General features: G+C 33.1%; 1 pseudogene; it reads right to left on the bottom strand.

Moving 5' to 3' along the window:
• Positions 1-3,875: 3,875 nt before the first annotated feature.
• On the bottom strand, positions 3,876-6,693 carry LOC109676808 (olfactory receptor 9G19-like; annotated as a pseudogene).
• Between the last annotated feature and the right edge of the window lie 9,467 nt (positions 6,694-16,160).

Genomic DNA, 16,160 nt, shown 5'->3' with positions numbered 1-16,160 from the left:
CTTTGCTAACCTGAACCCCTCGCCCTTTACCTTTCATCAGAAAGACAAATTCCTAGAAGTGAAACCCTTTGCTCTGTTCTCTATCATTTTGACATGTCTTTGCTCAGTTCAATATATGCATTTCCTAAACAGTCCTTTGAGATTCTTGCTACATAGCAATGGAAGAATATATATCTCAGTCTCCAAAGACTCAATTAAAGACCATCTGAAATTTGAGGAAATGTTAATTAGGATATGAGGAAATAAGTACTATTTTATTAAAAGTAGACATAATGAATCTGTCATAATATGATCATTAACTGTGCCTGATAATATAATTTCTGCAAATTATAATAATTAAGCTTTTCTACACTACATTCTGTAGCATATGTGTGTGGGTATTCTTCCTTTTCATATGCTTTTATCACTCACTAAACTAAAAGAACAATACAAAGAATCAATTAAACAAAGAGTTGGTTCTTTGAAAAGATAAAGGATTGACAAACCGTAAGTAAAACTAGTGTAAAGAAAGAGAAAACCTATATTAGTAAAATAAAGACGAAAGGGTGATTTGCAATAGATACCAGTAAAATCCAAAGAATCATTAGGGAATATCTTTAAACTTATATTCCAGTAAATTGGAAAATTTAGAAGAATTAAATAAATTCCAAGACACATCTAACCTACCAAAATTGATCCAAGATAATGTAAACAATCTAAATGAATCTGTAATGAATAATGGGGTTGAAGCAGTAACAAAAGAAGCTTCCAACAAAGAAAGGTGCAGGATAAATGTATTCACAGCTGAGTTCAATCAGACTTATAAAGAAGAACTAAATCCAATGTTCCTCAAACTATTCCATAAATAGAAGGGAAGGAATTTTACCAAAACCACTATATGATATCAATTTACATTGGTGTCAAAACCAGATAAAGACACAACAAAAACAACACTGTGGACCAATTTCCTTGGTTAACATAGATTCAAACTTTCTCAATAAAATATTTTCAAACTGAATTCAGGAACACATCAGAAAGATCACATAGCATTATCAAAATGGTTTAAATCCAAGGATGCAATGCCAGTTCAACATGTGCAAATTAGTAAAGAAAATACAGCACATAAAAAATAATCAGCAGTAAAATTACATGAACATCTCAATAGATGGAGGAAGAGGCTTGGACAAAATTCATTTTATCTTCTTGATAAAAGCCCTGAAGAAAGAAGGAGTAGAAGTAATTTACCTCAACATAATAAAGGTTATATACGACAAACTATAGCCAACATTGAACTAAAAGAGGAAAAATTGAAAAGCAGTTTCACTGAAGTTAGGAACAAAACAATGGTGTGAACTCTCTCCACTGTTATTCAATATACTGTTTGAATTTTTAGCCAGAGCAATAAGGAAAAAGAAATAAATTTAAAAGGATAAAAATGAGACAAATTATCCCTATTTACAGAGGATATAATCCTATAATTAAAAGATCCTAAAGACTCCACTAATGAGTATTTTCAACAAAGCAGCAGGATACACCATCAAGATGCAATAATTAGCATATAATTAGCACATAATTTTTGCTAATAATTTAATACATATATCACACAGAAAAAAATCAGGAAAATGATTCCATTCACAATACCTTCAATAATAATAAATAAATAAATAAATTAGATTTTACCTAATCAAGAAGGTAAAAGACCTCTACAATGAAAACTGAAACACTGAAGAAAGAAATTGAAAATGACCCTTGTTGAGAAAATGGTTTCATTACTGAAAGTGATCTAATGATTCAATGCAGTAACTGTCAAAATTCCAATGACATTCTTCACAGAAATAGAAAAAAAATTTTCTAAAATTCAGAAGGAAGCAAAAAAAGACCATAATAGACAAAGCAATCCTGAGTAAAGAAGCAATGCTACAGGTAGCATTGTAGCTCACTTCATATTATATGCTGAGCCATAATAACAAAAACAGCATAGTTTCGGTACAAATATATACACATAAACCAATGGAATTAAACAGAAGACCCAGAAATAAGTCCACACAGCTACAGACATCTTTCAATAAAAGTACCAAAAGCATATGTTTAAAAAAGACCACCTCTTTAACAAACAGGCAAACTGACTATCCACATGCAGAAGACAGAAAATAGAACTGCAGCTCTCACTGTGTACCAAAATCAGCCCCAAATGGATAACAGATCTTAATGTAAAACTGAAAAGTTTGAACTACTATAGGAAAACACCTAGTTACAGGTACAGCAATAACCTTCTGATTAGAACTCCAATTGCTCAGGAAATAAGATCAAGAACTGATGAATTGGAATTGAATTAAAAAGTTTCTGTACAATAATTAAAACAACTGACTGAAGGAAAAGACGGAATAGAATGTAGGAGAAAAATCATTGCCAGCTTTTATTTTGGCAAGAGATTAATACCCAGAATATGTGAAGAGCTCAAAAATAAGAACACAAAAGAACAAATAATCCAATTAATAAATGGTTCAGGTATTGAAGCAACAGTTTTCAAAGGAAGAAGCACAAAAGGCCAATAATTGCATGAAAAAATGTTCAATGTCCTTTACTATTAAAAGAAATAAATACCAAAATGACATCGAGTTCCATCTCACCCTAATCAGAATGGCCATAATGAAGAATGCAAACAACAACAAATGCTGATGTAGGGAAAATGGAAGCCTTACAAACTGTTGATGAGAATGGAAATTCGTGCAGACACTATGAAAACCAATATTGAGGTTCCTCAAAATATTAAGAATAGAACTGTGATATAATCCTCTACTGCTTCTGTACATACAAACAAAAGAATCAAAGTCAGCATACAATATACACACCTGCACACATATTTCTCATGGTGTCATTTGAAGGAAAATGGGTAGAACTAGATATCATCATGCTGAGCAAAACAAGCCAGACTCAGAAAGCCAAAAATAGCATGTTTTTTTTCAAATGCAGAATTTCAATTTTGAAAAAAGTGATAAAAATGTGAAAATAAAAGAGGAACTATTTGAGCAAGGAGTGAATCACAAGGAAGGGAGCAGACAAGACACAGTGATGGGGTGTGAATATGATTGAAATATATTGTGTACATGTATAAAAATATCATAATGAAATCCATTATCTTGAACAATCAATTAACAAGGAGATAAATAACTCATAGTTAGGCTTTCAGTACATAAAATCCACAATTTCAAGAATACAATTTAAACTTCACAAAATGACTTTGCTGTTTACAATTCAGAACTTTGTTACTGAAAAATTGCTTCTGTTTCTAGAATAGCACTATTTAAAAATAGACTGAAGTTAAATGTTTGGATAAATAGTTACATCTGTTTCATTTGTGTTAGCTTTGATATTTCTGGATAAATAGTGATAGCTGCTTTACCGGTATTAGCTTTGACATTTCTGGTGTTTCCTTTCACCTCATTTATTTTATGATACATCAATGCTCTCTCTATTTTCAATAAAAATCCATAACATTCTTTATTTTGCTATAACTGAGAAAACTTTGTATTTACTAACTAGAAGGATATAAAGTATACTCCCAAACATTAACAATTGTTATATTGTTTTCTCTCCAGCTTCATAAATCTAATCTTAGGGCAACCCTAGATGAGAAATTCATGTAATACTAAATTATTTGGGACCCAAAACTATTATTGTTACTCTATTATGAAATAAAATAAGAAACCAATTTTTAAACTATACTAACATTAAAGCTAATCTACAGGCTATTGAATAAACTAGGGTCCAGTCACTGCATCCAAACAGCAAGCATTTTCTAGATGAGTTAATACTAAAAATTTAGTGCAAATCTCCAATTTTCCCCTGAAGTTGTTTGTTATCACTTATTACCAATTTGAGAAGGGTGAGTGAACTTAAACTTTACATTGTGCTAACTTGAAGAATTTTTTAAGAACTTCTTTCACATTTTTATTCCTCTGACTATAGATCATAGGATTCAACAGGGGAACAATATAGTATAAAAGATAATAACCATTTTGTCCTTATCAATGGAGTAGCTAGAACTGGGGCATGAGTAGATGCAAAGAACAGAGCCAAAGTATAAGAAAGTATAAGGTCACAGAGATCTGGTGGGAAGAGCATGTGGAGAAGGCCTTGAGGCAGTCCTGGGTGGAGAGCATCCTTGAGATGGAGGCAATGATGAATAGGTAGGAGGCCAGGATGAGTACAATGAAGCAATAACATTGGGCGTCAGGATGTAGTAAAACATAGACTGATAGCTTTCCTTCACAGAGGCATCATGAAGGGGTAGGATATCACAGAAAAAGTCACCAATGACATTGCAAAACAAAACTCCAGTGTGAATGTGTTGGTGGTGAAGATTGTTGAATTAACAAAACCTCCAGTATAGGAATATAAAACCAAACAGAAGCACAATCTCCCAAACATGGCCTGAGAATAAAGCAAGGGATTAGAAATGGCCACATAGCAGTCAGAAGCCATGGCAGTGAGCAGGTAGCCCTCAGTATTTCAGTCCAGCGGAGAAGAAAGACTGAGCTGCACATCCACCAAAGGCAATGTCCTTGTTTTCAGAAATGCAGGTCATTAGGATCTTTGGAGTATAGACAGAAGACAACGAGATATCCTGAAGACAGCGATTTCTAATGAAGAAATACATGGGTGTGTGGAGCTGGGAGTCACTGCAGATCAACACTAGAAGTGTAGTATTTCCTAAAAAGGTCACAGAGCACATTCCAAGGAATAGGAAAAACAGAACCAGTTGCATCATAGGATCTGTTGTGAAGCCCAAGAGGATAAACTCTATCAATGTATGGTTGCCCCTCTCCGTGGCTTAAATAGTTTTACCTAGAAATAAAGAAGAGTTTAACTACCTCAATCAATAACAAATGACTCTCTTTGCAAGGCATTCTCTTGATAAGGCCCAGAGGTGTGATCAACAGTAAAATGGAATCTTGCCTCACTTTTGAAAGTGATAGAAGATTGTGAACTTCAATATACTTATTTCTGTAAAATGCACTTAATAAGAATACTGTAATGCTGAAAGAAGGGTTATACATTTTATGGAGTATTTTCAGGATCCACAGTGATGTTTTTGGCACTGATATTTAGTTGGGTGGATAATAGAGCAAATACTAATGCAAATACTCTATAACACAGAGATACATAATAAACAAATGAAAAGGTAAGTATAGTTATATTTTTAGTTGATTATACAAGCTATTAACATAAAATCAGATATTGGGATAAAATTGAATTTAAAGAGATGTCAATTAAGATATTTAGAATTAATAAACATTCTTTTTCCATTTCACTGCTTTGAACTAACAAGTTGGTCAGATCCCATGAGAATAGGGAATGTCCCCATGGTTTAGAAGGTGATGTTTCATCCTTAATAACTGTGGAAATTTTCCTTCAGGTACTCTTCAAAAACATTCATCACATACATGATAAGTCTCAGGGAACCACAGTGTGTATCAGTATAAAATATGAATAGAGACCAACAAATTATTCCATATGACAATATTATGCTATGTAAACTAAATGTGATATCTACCTTCCAGAGTAATCATAGCAGAGACCTTAAAAATGTAAGTTTTGTTCATAATGCAGAATAATTGCAAGGAAATTATTTATAATATAAAATTATATCTACCAATATGCAATTATACTATATTATCATAGTATATACTAATCAATATGCAAAGATACATAATATATAATTTCACATTTATAGTTGCTATAGAAGATATAATTATTAAAATTTGTATTTTATAGACCTTTTCCAATACAAAAATATCTGTCAAGAGGCTAGATATAGTAGGTAAGATATATTTTAGATAGAGTTTTTTCCCAGTGGATGCAAGACATTTTCATATTTTCATGCCAAATAATAAGTGATTCCCAACATTTGTGACAATAAAAATACAGCCACACAATTAAAAAATGCTATAATTTAAGGATGTTACCATATGTTAAAAACTCTCCTCCACAGCTCTGCATTTTACATTGTGACTGTTCTTAGGATTCTTCCATGGATTCTATGAAGAAATAGTGGGAAGGGGAAAGGAACAGGTACTGGGAGTAATAAGGACCAAAGTACATTTTATATACATAGATAAATAGATAGATAGATAGATAGATAGGTAGGTAGATAGACAGATAGAATGAAACCCACCAAATATTATTTGAAAAGGGGGGAAGGAAGGGGCTCAGGGAATATAATAGAAGAGGTGGATTGTTCAAAGTACACTGTACATATCTATGAAATTATCATAACAAAACTCACTATACTATTAATGTATGCTAATAAAAATAGTTTTTAAAAAAGTGAAATAAGAGCCTGGAGCCAATGGCTCACCTGTAATCCTATCTACTCAGGAGGCAGAGATTAGGAGGATCATGTTTTTGTTTTGTTTTGTTTTGTTTTTTTGTTTACTCACATGTGCATGCATTGTTTGGGTCATTGCTTCACCCCCACCTCCTTCTTCCCACCCCCCTACCCCCTGCTTCCAGGTAGGATCACGGTTTGAAGCCAGCCTTGCAAATAGTTCATGAGACCCTATCTCCATAAACCCTTCACAGAAAAGGGCTGGTGGAGTGGCTCAAAGTGAAGACCCTGAGTTCAAGCCCCAGAATAGCAAAAAACAAAAAAAGGAAAGGAAAATAAGCCAAAGTGCATTCTATGCATGTATGTAAATTGCACAAACCCATTGGTGCATTTAATTTATGCTAATATTTTTAAAAGAAATGACTTACAAATAAAAATATCTTCTATTAAGTCACATATGTAGAAAAAGAAAGAAAATAACTGTGGAATATTTCTGGGTGTTCATATTACCTATAGTGATAAGATGCTCCATCCAACTTTTAATGGGTTGACTAGGAATCGGGAATAAACTATCAAGATTAATTTCTAAGAAGGAAGGGAGTTTGTCTGTTTTGGTTATTATCATATTGCTTATGCTTAAAATAATTAAGTTTTGTTTTATTCCAGGCCTTTTAAAACCACATCATTCATTTTTTTCTGGAAAAGCAAGTGCTTCTAACTCACCCTGGGATACATAAAGAAAGATAGGACACATTTCCCGCCCCCCCCCCGGAATCCACTTATTACACTATCACACACAATGGCTTGTTGAAATGACATGTGCATTTAATAACCAAAAATGAGAGGGGGGAGATGAGGGGTGGAGTGGGTAGTAAGGGAGGAGGTGGAGGCAGGGAAGAGAAATGACCCAAGCCTTGTATGCACATATGAATAATAAAACAATAAAAAAAAAGAAATTGCCACCAAACATAAAAAAAAATGAGAAAACACGACACCAGACAGTGAATACCAAAGAGCTAATAAGTTTGCCTTCCTAAGGGTATACTTTGTATTATAAGATAAGAATGTATTTTCCATACAAATTATTAAAATATATTTTTATACTTAATATAACTTTATATTGTTTAGAAATTTTCTAACAAAGTACATATGCCTTTGCATTTTTTAAAGATTTTCAACTGTCTTCCCAGGTCCTTTCTTTAGCACTAAGCATATCATAGTATCTAAATGCCTATTGGACTCTTTGTGAGGAACAAGTAAATTTTTTCATCTACTTGCAATACCCTTTATTATCTGAATTTGGCAGCTTACCTAAATTTTCAGAAACATCATCATCTAATTTCTAAGGCTCAAGAGTTTAGATTCCTATAACCCCTTCAGATTAAATAACTTGGGAAGTAAAAAAACAAGGAATAAAATAAATCAGAGTGATAAATCCAATTTAATTTAATAAGGTGGGAAAATAGTTCTTACTGTGATTCCCTAATGAACATGTAATCAGTTGTAATTTTCCTTCTTTTCCATTCTTCCTTAAACACTATTATGCACATATTTAAAACATATTGTAATATCTTCCAAAAGCTCAATAACATCTCAATAACCAAATGCAAATTAACAAAATGGCTGAAATGCTAGACAAATAATTTAGATTTTACTCTTAAAATGATAACAAATAGAGGATTTAAACAAATAGATAAATGAACTAAGGATATCAGTTCAAAACCAGGACAAGAAACTCAGCAACATGGATGGAAAAACCTCAGCAAATAAATTACAAACACTGAAATGTTGAAAATTGAAAGCTCAATATGTCAAATTTTAAAGCCAGCAGGAAGGATCACCAGTAGACTAAATCAAGAAGAAAGAATATCAGAAGTTCCTGATAAGATTAAGGAAATATGAAGCTTACATATCAATAAAGAATAAAAAAACAAGCATGACCAAAACACTCATGAACTCTGGGACAAAATCAAGGGACCAAAATAAGAATCTATGGGGTAGAAGATGGAGCAGAAATAAAGCCTAAAGGCATGGGAAACCTCTACAATAAAATTATAGCAGAAAATTGACCAAGTCTGGGATAAAATATGGATATCCAATAATAGGAAGCACTCAGAATGCCAAATAGACTAGAACAGAAATGAGCCTCACTATGCAACAACATAGTTAAATTTCCAAGACTAGAGAACAAAGAAAAGATATTGAAAGTTGCAAGACCAGCTATACCCATATGTCACTGGTGTTTTACCAACTTACAAACAAAGCAAAAACCAAGCAAGCATGGTATGATATATTTCAATCCCTGCAAGAAAATATCTGTCAACCAAGATAACTTTACATAGCAAAAACATCATTTAAAAATCAATGGTGAATTAAATACCTTCCAACATAACCATAAGCTAAACAATTCATGACCACTAAGCCACAATATACTTGAGGGAATATTACATACAAAGAATGAAGAAAGTCACAAACACAAGAGTGTAGGAAAGAATAAATTTATAAGAGGAATCTATGAGTATGTAAGAATTAGGAAAAATTAAACATTTTCAACTCAGCAAACTATCAAAATCCTAAGATGAATAAAGAGCAAGAGCTAAAAACACACAATATTCAGATCAACCTGGGACAAAACCACAATAAAATAATAGGAATCAACGAATACCTTTACATAATAGCACTGACTGTTAACAATCTTAACAAGTCTTAAATACATAGACTGCCTGGTTGGATGACAAAACAAGATCCAACTGTTTGTTATAGACAAGAAACATACCTCACAGACAAATACAATCATATATTAAAAATTAAGAGCTAGAAAATGACTTTTCCAACCTATGGAAGTCAAAAGCAAGAAGGAGTAGTAATACTAATATCTCAAAAATAGAATTAAAGCCAAAATTGATTATAAGGATAAGTAAGTTAACTACTTAATGATACAGGGAACAATCCAACAAGAATATATGATTTTAAAGCCATATACACTGAAAGTTGGTGCACCCAATGTCATAAAAATATTAATGGACATAAGGAGACAGGCCCAGATATAATACACTCCACTCTCATCAATAAATCCACTATACAAAGAAAATGGAAAAGATGTATCAGAGCTAAATAGCACCACATATCAAATGGACTTAAACAATATCTACAGAGTGTCTATGCAACAGCTGACAAATGCACATTGCTGTCAGCACACATAGTGCTTTCTCAATAATAGATCACATTTTAGGTGACAAAATAAGTCTTAGTAAATACAAAAACTCAAAATAATTTCTTGTATATTAACAGATCATAAAGTAATAAAAATGGTATAAAAATAAAGTCATAAAGATAGACTATAGACTAAGAAAACACATGAGATTAAGCAACACACTTTTGAATTATCAGTGGGTCACTGAAGAAATCAGAGAAGAAATTTAAAATTTTCAAAACTTGAATAAAAATTAAAGTACAACTTATCAGAAACTTTGAGGTTAGATGATATATTATTTTGGGTTTTTATTAATGCATATTAATTATATGGAATAATGAGTTTTATTGTGGGACATTGGTACATGCATACAGCATATGTAGACCATTTCTTCTCCAGATATCACCCCTTTATTCACCTCTTCCTCATTCACTTCCTCACTCACATTTGATTTCATTCCCCTTTTCACATCTACTTTCATGTCATTGCTTTTTATTATTTCAAACTTCACATATGGGAGAAAACATGAAGCACTCATCTTTCTGGATCTGGCTTAAAGGATGCTATCCAATCTCACCATTTTCTTTCAAATGATAGAATTTCATTTTTGCTTTGTCTTTTTGGCTGAGTAATACTGTATTGTATATAGATCAGGCACTAAAAGAAAGCAGAAACAACTATAAACATATCTGATAAAACAGACTTGAAATCAAAATTAGTCAGAAGATACAAAGAAAGTCACTTCATATTGATTAAGGGAACAATCCACCAAGAGAAGATAACAATTATAAACATATGTGAGATAACAACTATTAACATGTATGCACCTGTTAGAACTAAAGTCATTAAACAAATACTACTGGATTTATAGCAGAGATAAATCACAATCCAATAACAGTGGGAGATTTCAATACTCCATTCTTGCCAACAGACATGTCATCCAGACAAAAAAAAATCAACAAAGAAACCTCAGAATTAATCAATACCTCAGAACAATGGACTTGACAGACATCTACAAAATATTTCATCTGTCAACTACAGAATACAAATTTTTTTCATATGCACGTGGAACTTTCTTCATAATAGATTATATTTTGAAGATAAAGCAAGTCTTAGAAAATGTAAGAAAGTTTAAAACTAGAATTCAACAACAGTACAAGAAACAACAGAAAATAGGCAAACACACATGTAAACTAAACAATACATTTTTGAATAACCAGTGCATTATGAAAGAAATAAGAGGGAAATAAAAAGTTTCTGGAATCTAATGAAAATAAAAACACAACATCTGGGAAGCAGCAAAGTCAATGCTAAGAAGAAAGATTATAGCTATTAGAATCTACATCAAGAAAACAGAAATCTTTTTTTTTTTTTGGTGGCACTGGGGTTTGAACTGAGGGCTTCTTACTTGCTCAACAAGCACTCTACCACTTGAGCTAGGGATAGGTTGAAAACCCAAAACATGAAAGTGTTTGATGTCCCCATGGCACAGAAACCTTAAAGTGACAGAGGTCAATATGAGAAGGGGAGGAAGTAGTGAACAGGTCATTTAGAGATGAATCAACTTGGGTTGTAACACATTTATACATGGAAGCAATGCTAGGAATCTCTCTGTATAGCTATCCTTAACTCAACTAGCAAAAACGCTGTCTTTCTTACTATGCTTATGTCTTCTCTTCAACAGAATTAGAGATAAGGGCAGAACAAGTTCTGCCTGGAAGTGAGGGGGGAAGGAGGGAAAAGGTGGGGGCAGGAGTCATGGGGAAGAAATGACCCAAACAATGTATGCACACATGAATAAATGAATAATAAAAAAAAGAAAACAGAAAGACTCAAATAAAAACCTAATGATGTACCTCAAGCTCCTAGAAATGCAAAAACAAATCAAACTTAAAAATAGCAGGTCAAAAGAAAATAATAAGCTTAGGACAGAAATTAATGAAATAGAGACTATAAAAACATTCAAAGAATAAAAGAAACAAAAAGTTGGATCTTTAAAAAGATAAACAAAAAATCCTAGCAATTTGAACAAAAAGATGAAGGGAAAGAGCCAAATTAATAAAATTTGACATGGAAATGAAATCCAGAAGGTCATTAGGAATACTTTGAAATGCTGTATGTCAGATAAATCTGAAGAAACATATAAATTTCTAGATTCATTTTACCTATCAAAATTAAACCAAGTGTATATAAAGTACTTAAATAGAGCAATGGTTTTTAAGTTTTTAATGGTTTTTAAGCAATGGGTTTTAAGTTATAAAAAAGAATTCCCCAACAAAGAAAACATGGGACTTGGTGGATTCACCACCAAATTTTACCAGACCAAAATGAAGAGCTAATGTCAATACTTCTCAAACTTTTCCATGAAATACAAAGGGAAGGAACACTATCAAAATCATTCTATAAAGCCAATATTAAACTCATTTCAAACCCAGACAACAACACAACAAAAAAAATCAACGTTTAAACCAATCTCTTTTATGAACATAGATGCAAAAATTCTCAAAGAAATACTTGCAGACTGAATTCAACATGTTAAACAAGGTCCTAAATTTTGATCAATTTGGCTTCGTTCTAGGAATGAAAGGATGTTTCAACAAACATAAACCAATAAATATAATACAAAACCTGAACAGAATAAAGGACAAAAATCACATGATCATTTCAATTCAACCTTCTTTCATGCCAAAATCTCTAAAGAAATGATGAGTGGAAGAAAGTCTATATATAACAAACCTGTAGCCAAGATAAAACTAAATCTGAATGGATACATCTCAATTTCCTTTAAAGTCAGGAATGAATGAAGGGTGTCTACTCTCCTAATTCTTATTCAATACAGTGCTAAAATTCCTAGGCAGAGAAATAAGGCTAGATAAGGAAAAAGGGATTCAAATAAAGAAGGAAGTTGAAATTCGATATTTGCAGATGTCATGATTCTATAATTGAAAGACCCCAAAAATTTCATCATAAAACTCCTAGATCTGATAAACACTTTTGGCAAGGTAGTAGGGCATAGAATCAGCATATGAAAATCAGTAGTTTCTCTGTATATAAAAAATGAACTGACTGACAAAGAAATAACTAAAATAATCCCATTCATGATATCTTCAAAAAAATCCTATGTATACAACTTAACCAGGGAGGTGAAATCCCTCTGCAACATTGAAGAAGGGAATTGAAGAAGATACCGTGAATTGGAAAGACCTCCTGTGTTCATGGATTTGTAGAATTAATAGCAAGAAATTGTCTATACTACTGAAAGCAATCTACAGATTTAGTACAATGCTCATCAAATCAAAATTCCAATGTCATTTTTCACAAAAATAGAAAATTCAAGGCAAAATTCTTATAGAAGAATAAAAACTCCAAATAACAAAAATAATCCTAAGCAAAAAGACCAATACTGGAGGTATCATAATACCAGACTTCAAATTTTACTACTGAGCCATACTAATAAAAACAGCATGGTACCAGCACAAAACTAGATGTAATGAACAATAGAAAGGAATACAAAATTTTGAAATAAAACCACGCAACTTCAGCCATGTGATCTTTGATAAAGGAGCCAAAGATATGCACTGAGAAAAGCAACTTCTTCAAACATCATAATGGAAAAGCTCTATCCACATACAGAAGACTAAAACTAGACCTCTCTCCCCCTTGGTAAAAAAATCAACTATAAATTATCAAAGATCTTAATGTAAGATCCAAAATATCTGCAGGGAAAACCTGGAAAGATATAGGTAATTATTTCCTTCATAAAACTTCATTTGCTCAGAAAATAAAATCCAAAATTGAAAAACTGGAATGGCATCCAATTAAAAAGTTTCTGCACATCAAAAGATATCTCTCAGAATTAATAGACAACCCACAGAATGGAAAAAAAAATCTTCACCAGCTATTCAACACACAAGGGATTAATGTACAGAATATATGAGAATCTCAAAAAACTAACCAGCAGAAGAACAAATAATCTAATTAACAAATGGGAAAATGAATTGAATAGACAGTTCTCAGAAGAAGAAATACAAATGGCTAATAAATACATGAATATCCTTACCTTAAAGGAAATGCAACCTAAAAGTACACTAAGATTCCATCTCAATCCAGTCAGATTGGTGATACATCAAGAAAACAAACAGCAAATGCTGGCAAGGATATAGGGAGAAAGAACAACGATACACTGTTGGTAGGAATATAAACTAGTGAAACCACTATGGAAATTAGTCTGTAGGTTCCTCAAAAAGCTAAAAATAGACAGACCTTAAGACCCTGCCATACCACTCTTGGGCATATATCTAAAGGAGTATGAATCAGTATATGAGAAATACCTGCATACTAAGATTTATTGCAACTGTCTTCACAATACTCAAACTGTGGAATCAGCCAAAGTGCCCTATAAACAATGAATGGTTATATTTATATATAATATTTATATATATAATGGAATATTACTCAGCCACAAAGAGAAAAAGACAAATGAAATTATATGGTTTGCAGGGAAAATTGATGGAATGGAAGATCATCCTGCTGAGCTAGATGCCCAGCTCAACAAGTAAAATACTGCACATTTTCACTCATTTATGGAACCTACATCTAAAATGATGATTATGGTTATAATAATGATGGTGAAGAAGAAGAGGGGGAAGAAGACATGAATGTATATAGGGGACTGTCTGGGGGATCAGTGGGAGAGGGGAGAGAAAGGACACAAAAGGGTAAAAAAATAGAAATAAAAATACTGACATGCAGCAAATTGGAAGTAAAATGTCTGGAAATCTATTTCATCTAGAAGCACACTATTTCACATTTTAACATATCCAAAATTGAATGTGTTTTATAATTAATATGATAAAAGCATGTATCAGGGTTTCACTAGAAATTTTTTCTTTCTTAATGATACATAAAATAGTACTGTAGAATCAATAACATATTAAATTCAATACACTGTATCTTCATTTTGAGGTAAATTATTGCTGCCAAAGGAACTTCAGCCTGGGCCATAGGTCCACAGTTTTCTAACCAAAAGAATCCCTAGGAGCCCAGAATCGTATCAATGATGTGGACTACAAAAGAGAATCCACCCTTCTTGGGCAGATTCTCTAATGCAAACTTCAGCTGTAGCCAGAGTTCAGTGGATGAAGAAGAGCATGAAACATGGAAAACAAAGAACAATGAATGAGGGACTCTTTCCTAGAGACCAGGACCAGAAGCTTCAGACAAGCTGTACTAGCATCAGCTGTCTGTTGCATAACAAGATTGCTACACACTTAGTTGCTTAAAGGAGTACACATGTATCAGCTCACAGGTTCTGTCAGACAGATTATAGACACACAGCTGAGACATATGCTTCATAGTCTCAGACAGTCAAGAAGTCTACAGTCAAGATGCCAACCAGGGATGGGGTTTCACCTCAAGGCCAAACTGAGGCAGAATCCACTTCAATGCTCATATGGCTTTTGGCAGAACTAAGTTCTTATAGCTGTATGTCCTAAGCTTCTACATAGTTACTGGCAAGTGTGGTCTCTAGCCACACATGGAGTTGCCCAACATGGCTATTTGATTCATCAATGTCAACAAAAGAAACAGCCTGCCAATAAGAAGGGCATCAGATCTTGTGAGATGCAATCACAGAAGTGGTATCATATCACCCGTGGTATATTCTAATTGTCAAAAGTAAGATACATGGTCATGCACACTCAGGGGGAGGGCTTTCAAAAGTGTCTGAATACCTGGAGATGGGGGTTCTGCACGCTATCTTAAAATCCGTCCATGTAGTAGACAGAAAAAATAGTTGATCCAATAGCTCCCCTTCTAAGTAAATATCCAAAGGAATTGAGATTAGCAAATCCAACAATAATATGGTCTACTGAAAATAAGATAAAATTATAGAATAAAAATAAGTTAAAATGTGTACTCTCATGCTCACTGTAGTATTATTCACAATAGTCAAGATATGGACAAACTAAGTGTCCACCAGAAGATGAATAAAGAAAACGTGGTATATATCCACAATGGAATAATATTCCATCATAAGAAAGAAGGAAATCCTGTTATTTCTGACAGCATGATGGAATTAGGGAAACTTACGCTAAGTGAAATAAAACAAGAACAAAAAAAACCCAAAAACTGCATCCCTCCCATGTACGTGGAATTTAAGACTTTTGAACTCATAGACGTGTAGAATACAATAGTGGTTATGGGACTCAGGAGAGGGGATATGTGGAGATGTTGAACAAAGTAAACAAAGCCAGGAGCCTGTGGCTCACGCCTGCAATCCTAACTATTCAGATAGCAGAGATCAGGAGGACTCAGGAGGACTGCAGTTCACAGCCAGCCTGCTAAAGAGTTCATGAGATCCTATCTCAAAAAACACCCAAAAAACAGGGCTGGCAGAGTGGCTCAAGTGTTAGAGAGCAAGTGTAGGCCCTGAGTTCAAACCCCAGTACTGGCCCCGCAAAAAACAAAGTATGCAAAATCTCGGTGGACTAGCGGAATATGGGTTTGCACAACATTTTGTGTATAATTAACAATGTCTATTGTACATTTCGAAATTGCTAATAAATTTCAAATGTTTCACCACAAAAAAATAAGTAATTGGGCTGATGACCTGTTAGTTAGCTTGAAATAATTATTCCACATTGTATGCATAATTCA

The sequence above is a fragment of the Castor canadensis genome, chromosome 1 (assembly GCF_047511655.1).
Source record: "Castor canadensis chromosome 1, mCasCan1.hap1v2, whole genome shotgun sequence".
In the NCBI taxonomy this organism is placed as follows: Eukaryota; Metazoa; Chordata; class Mammalia; order Rodentia; family Castoridae; genus Castor; species Castor canadensis.
The sequence above is the reverse complement of the archived record's forward strand: the minus strand, read 5'-3'. Positions and strand labels throughout refer to the sequence as shown.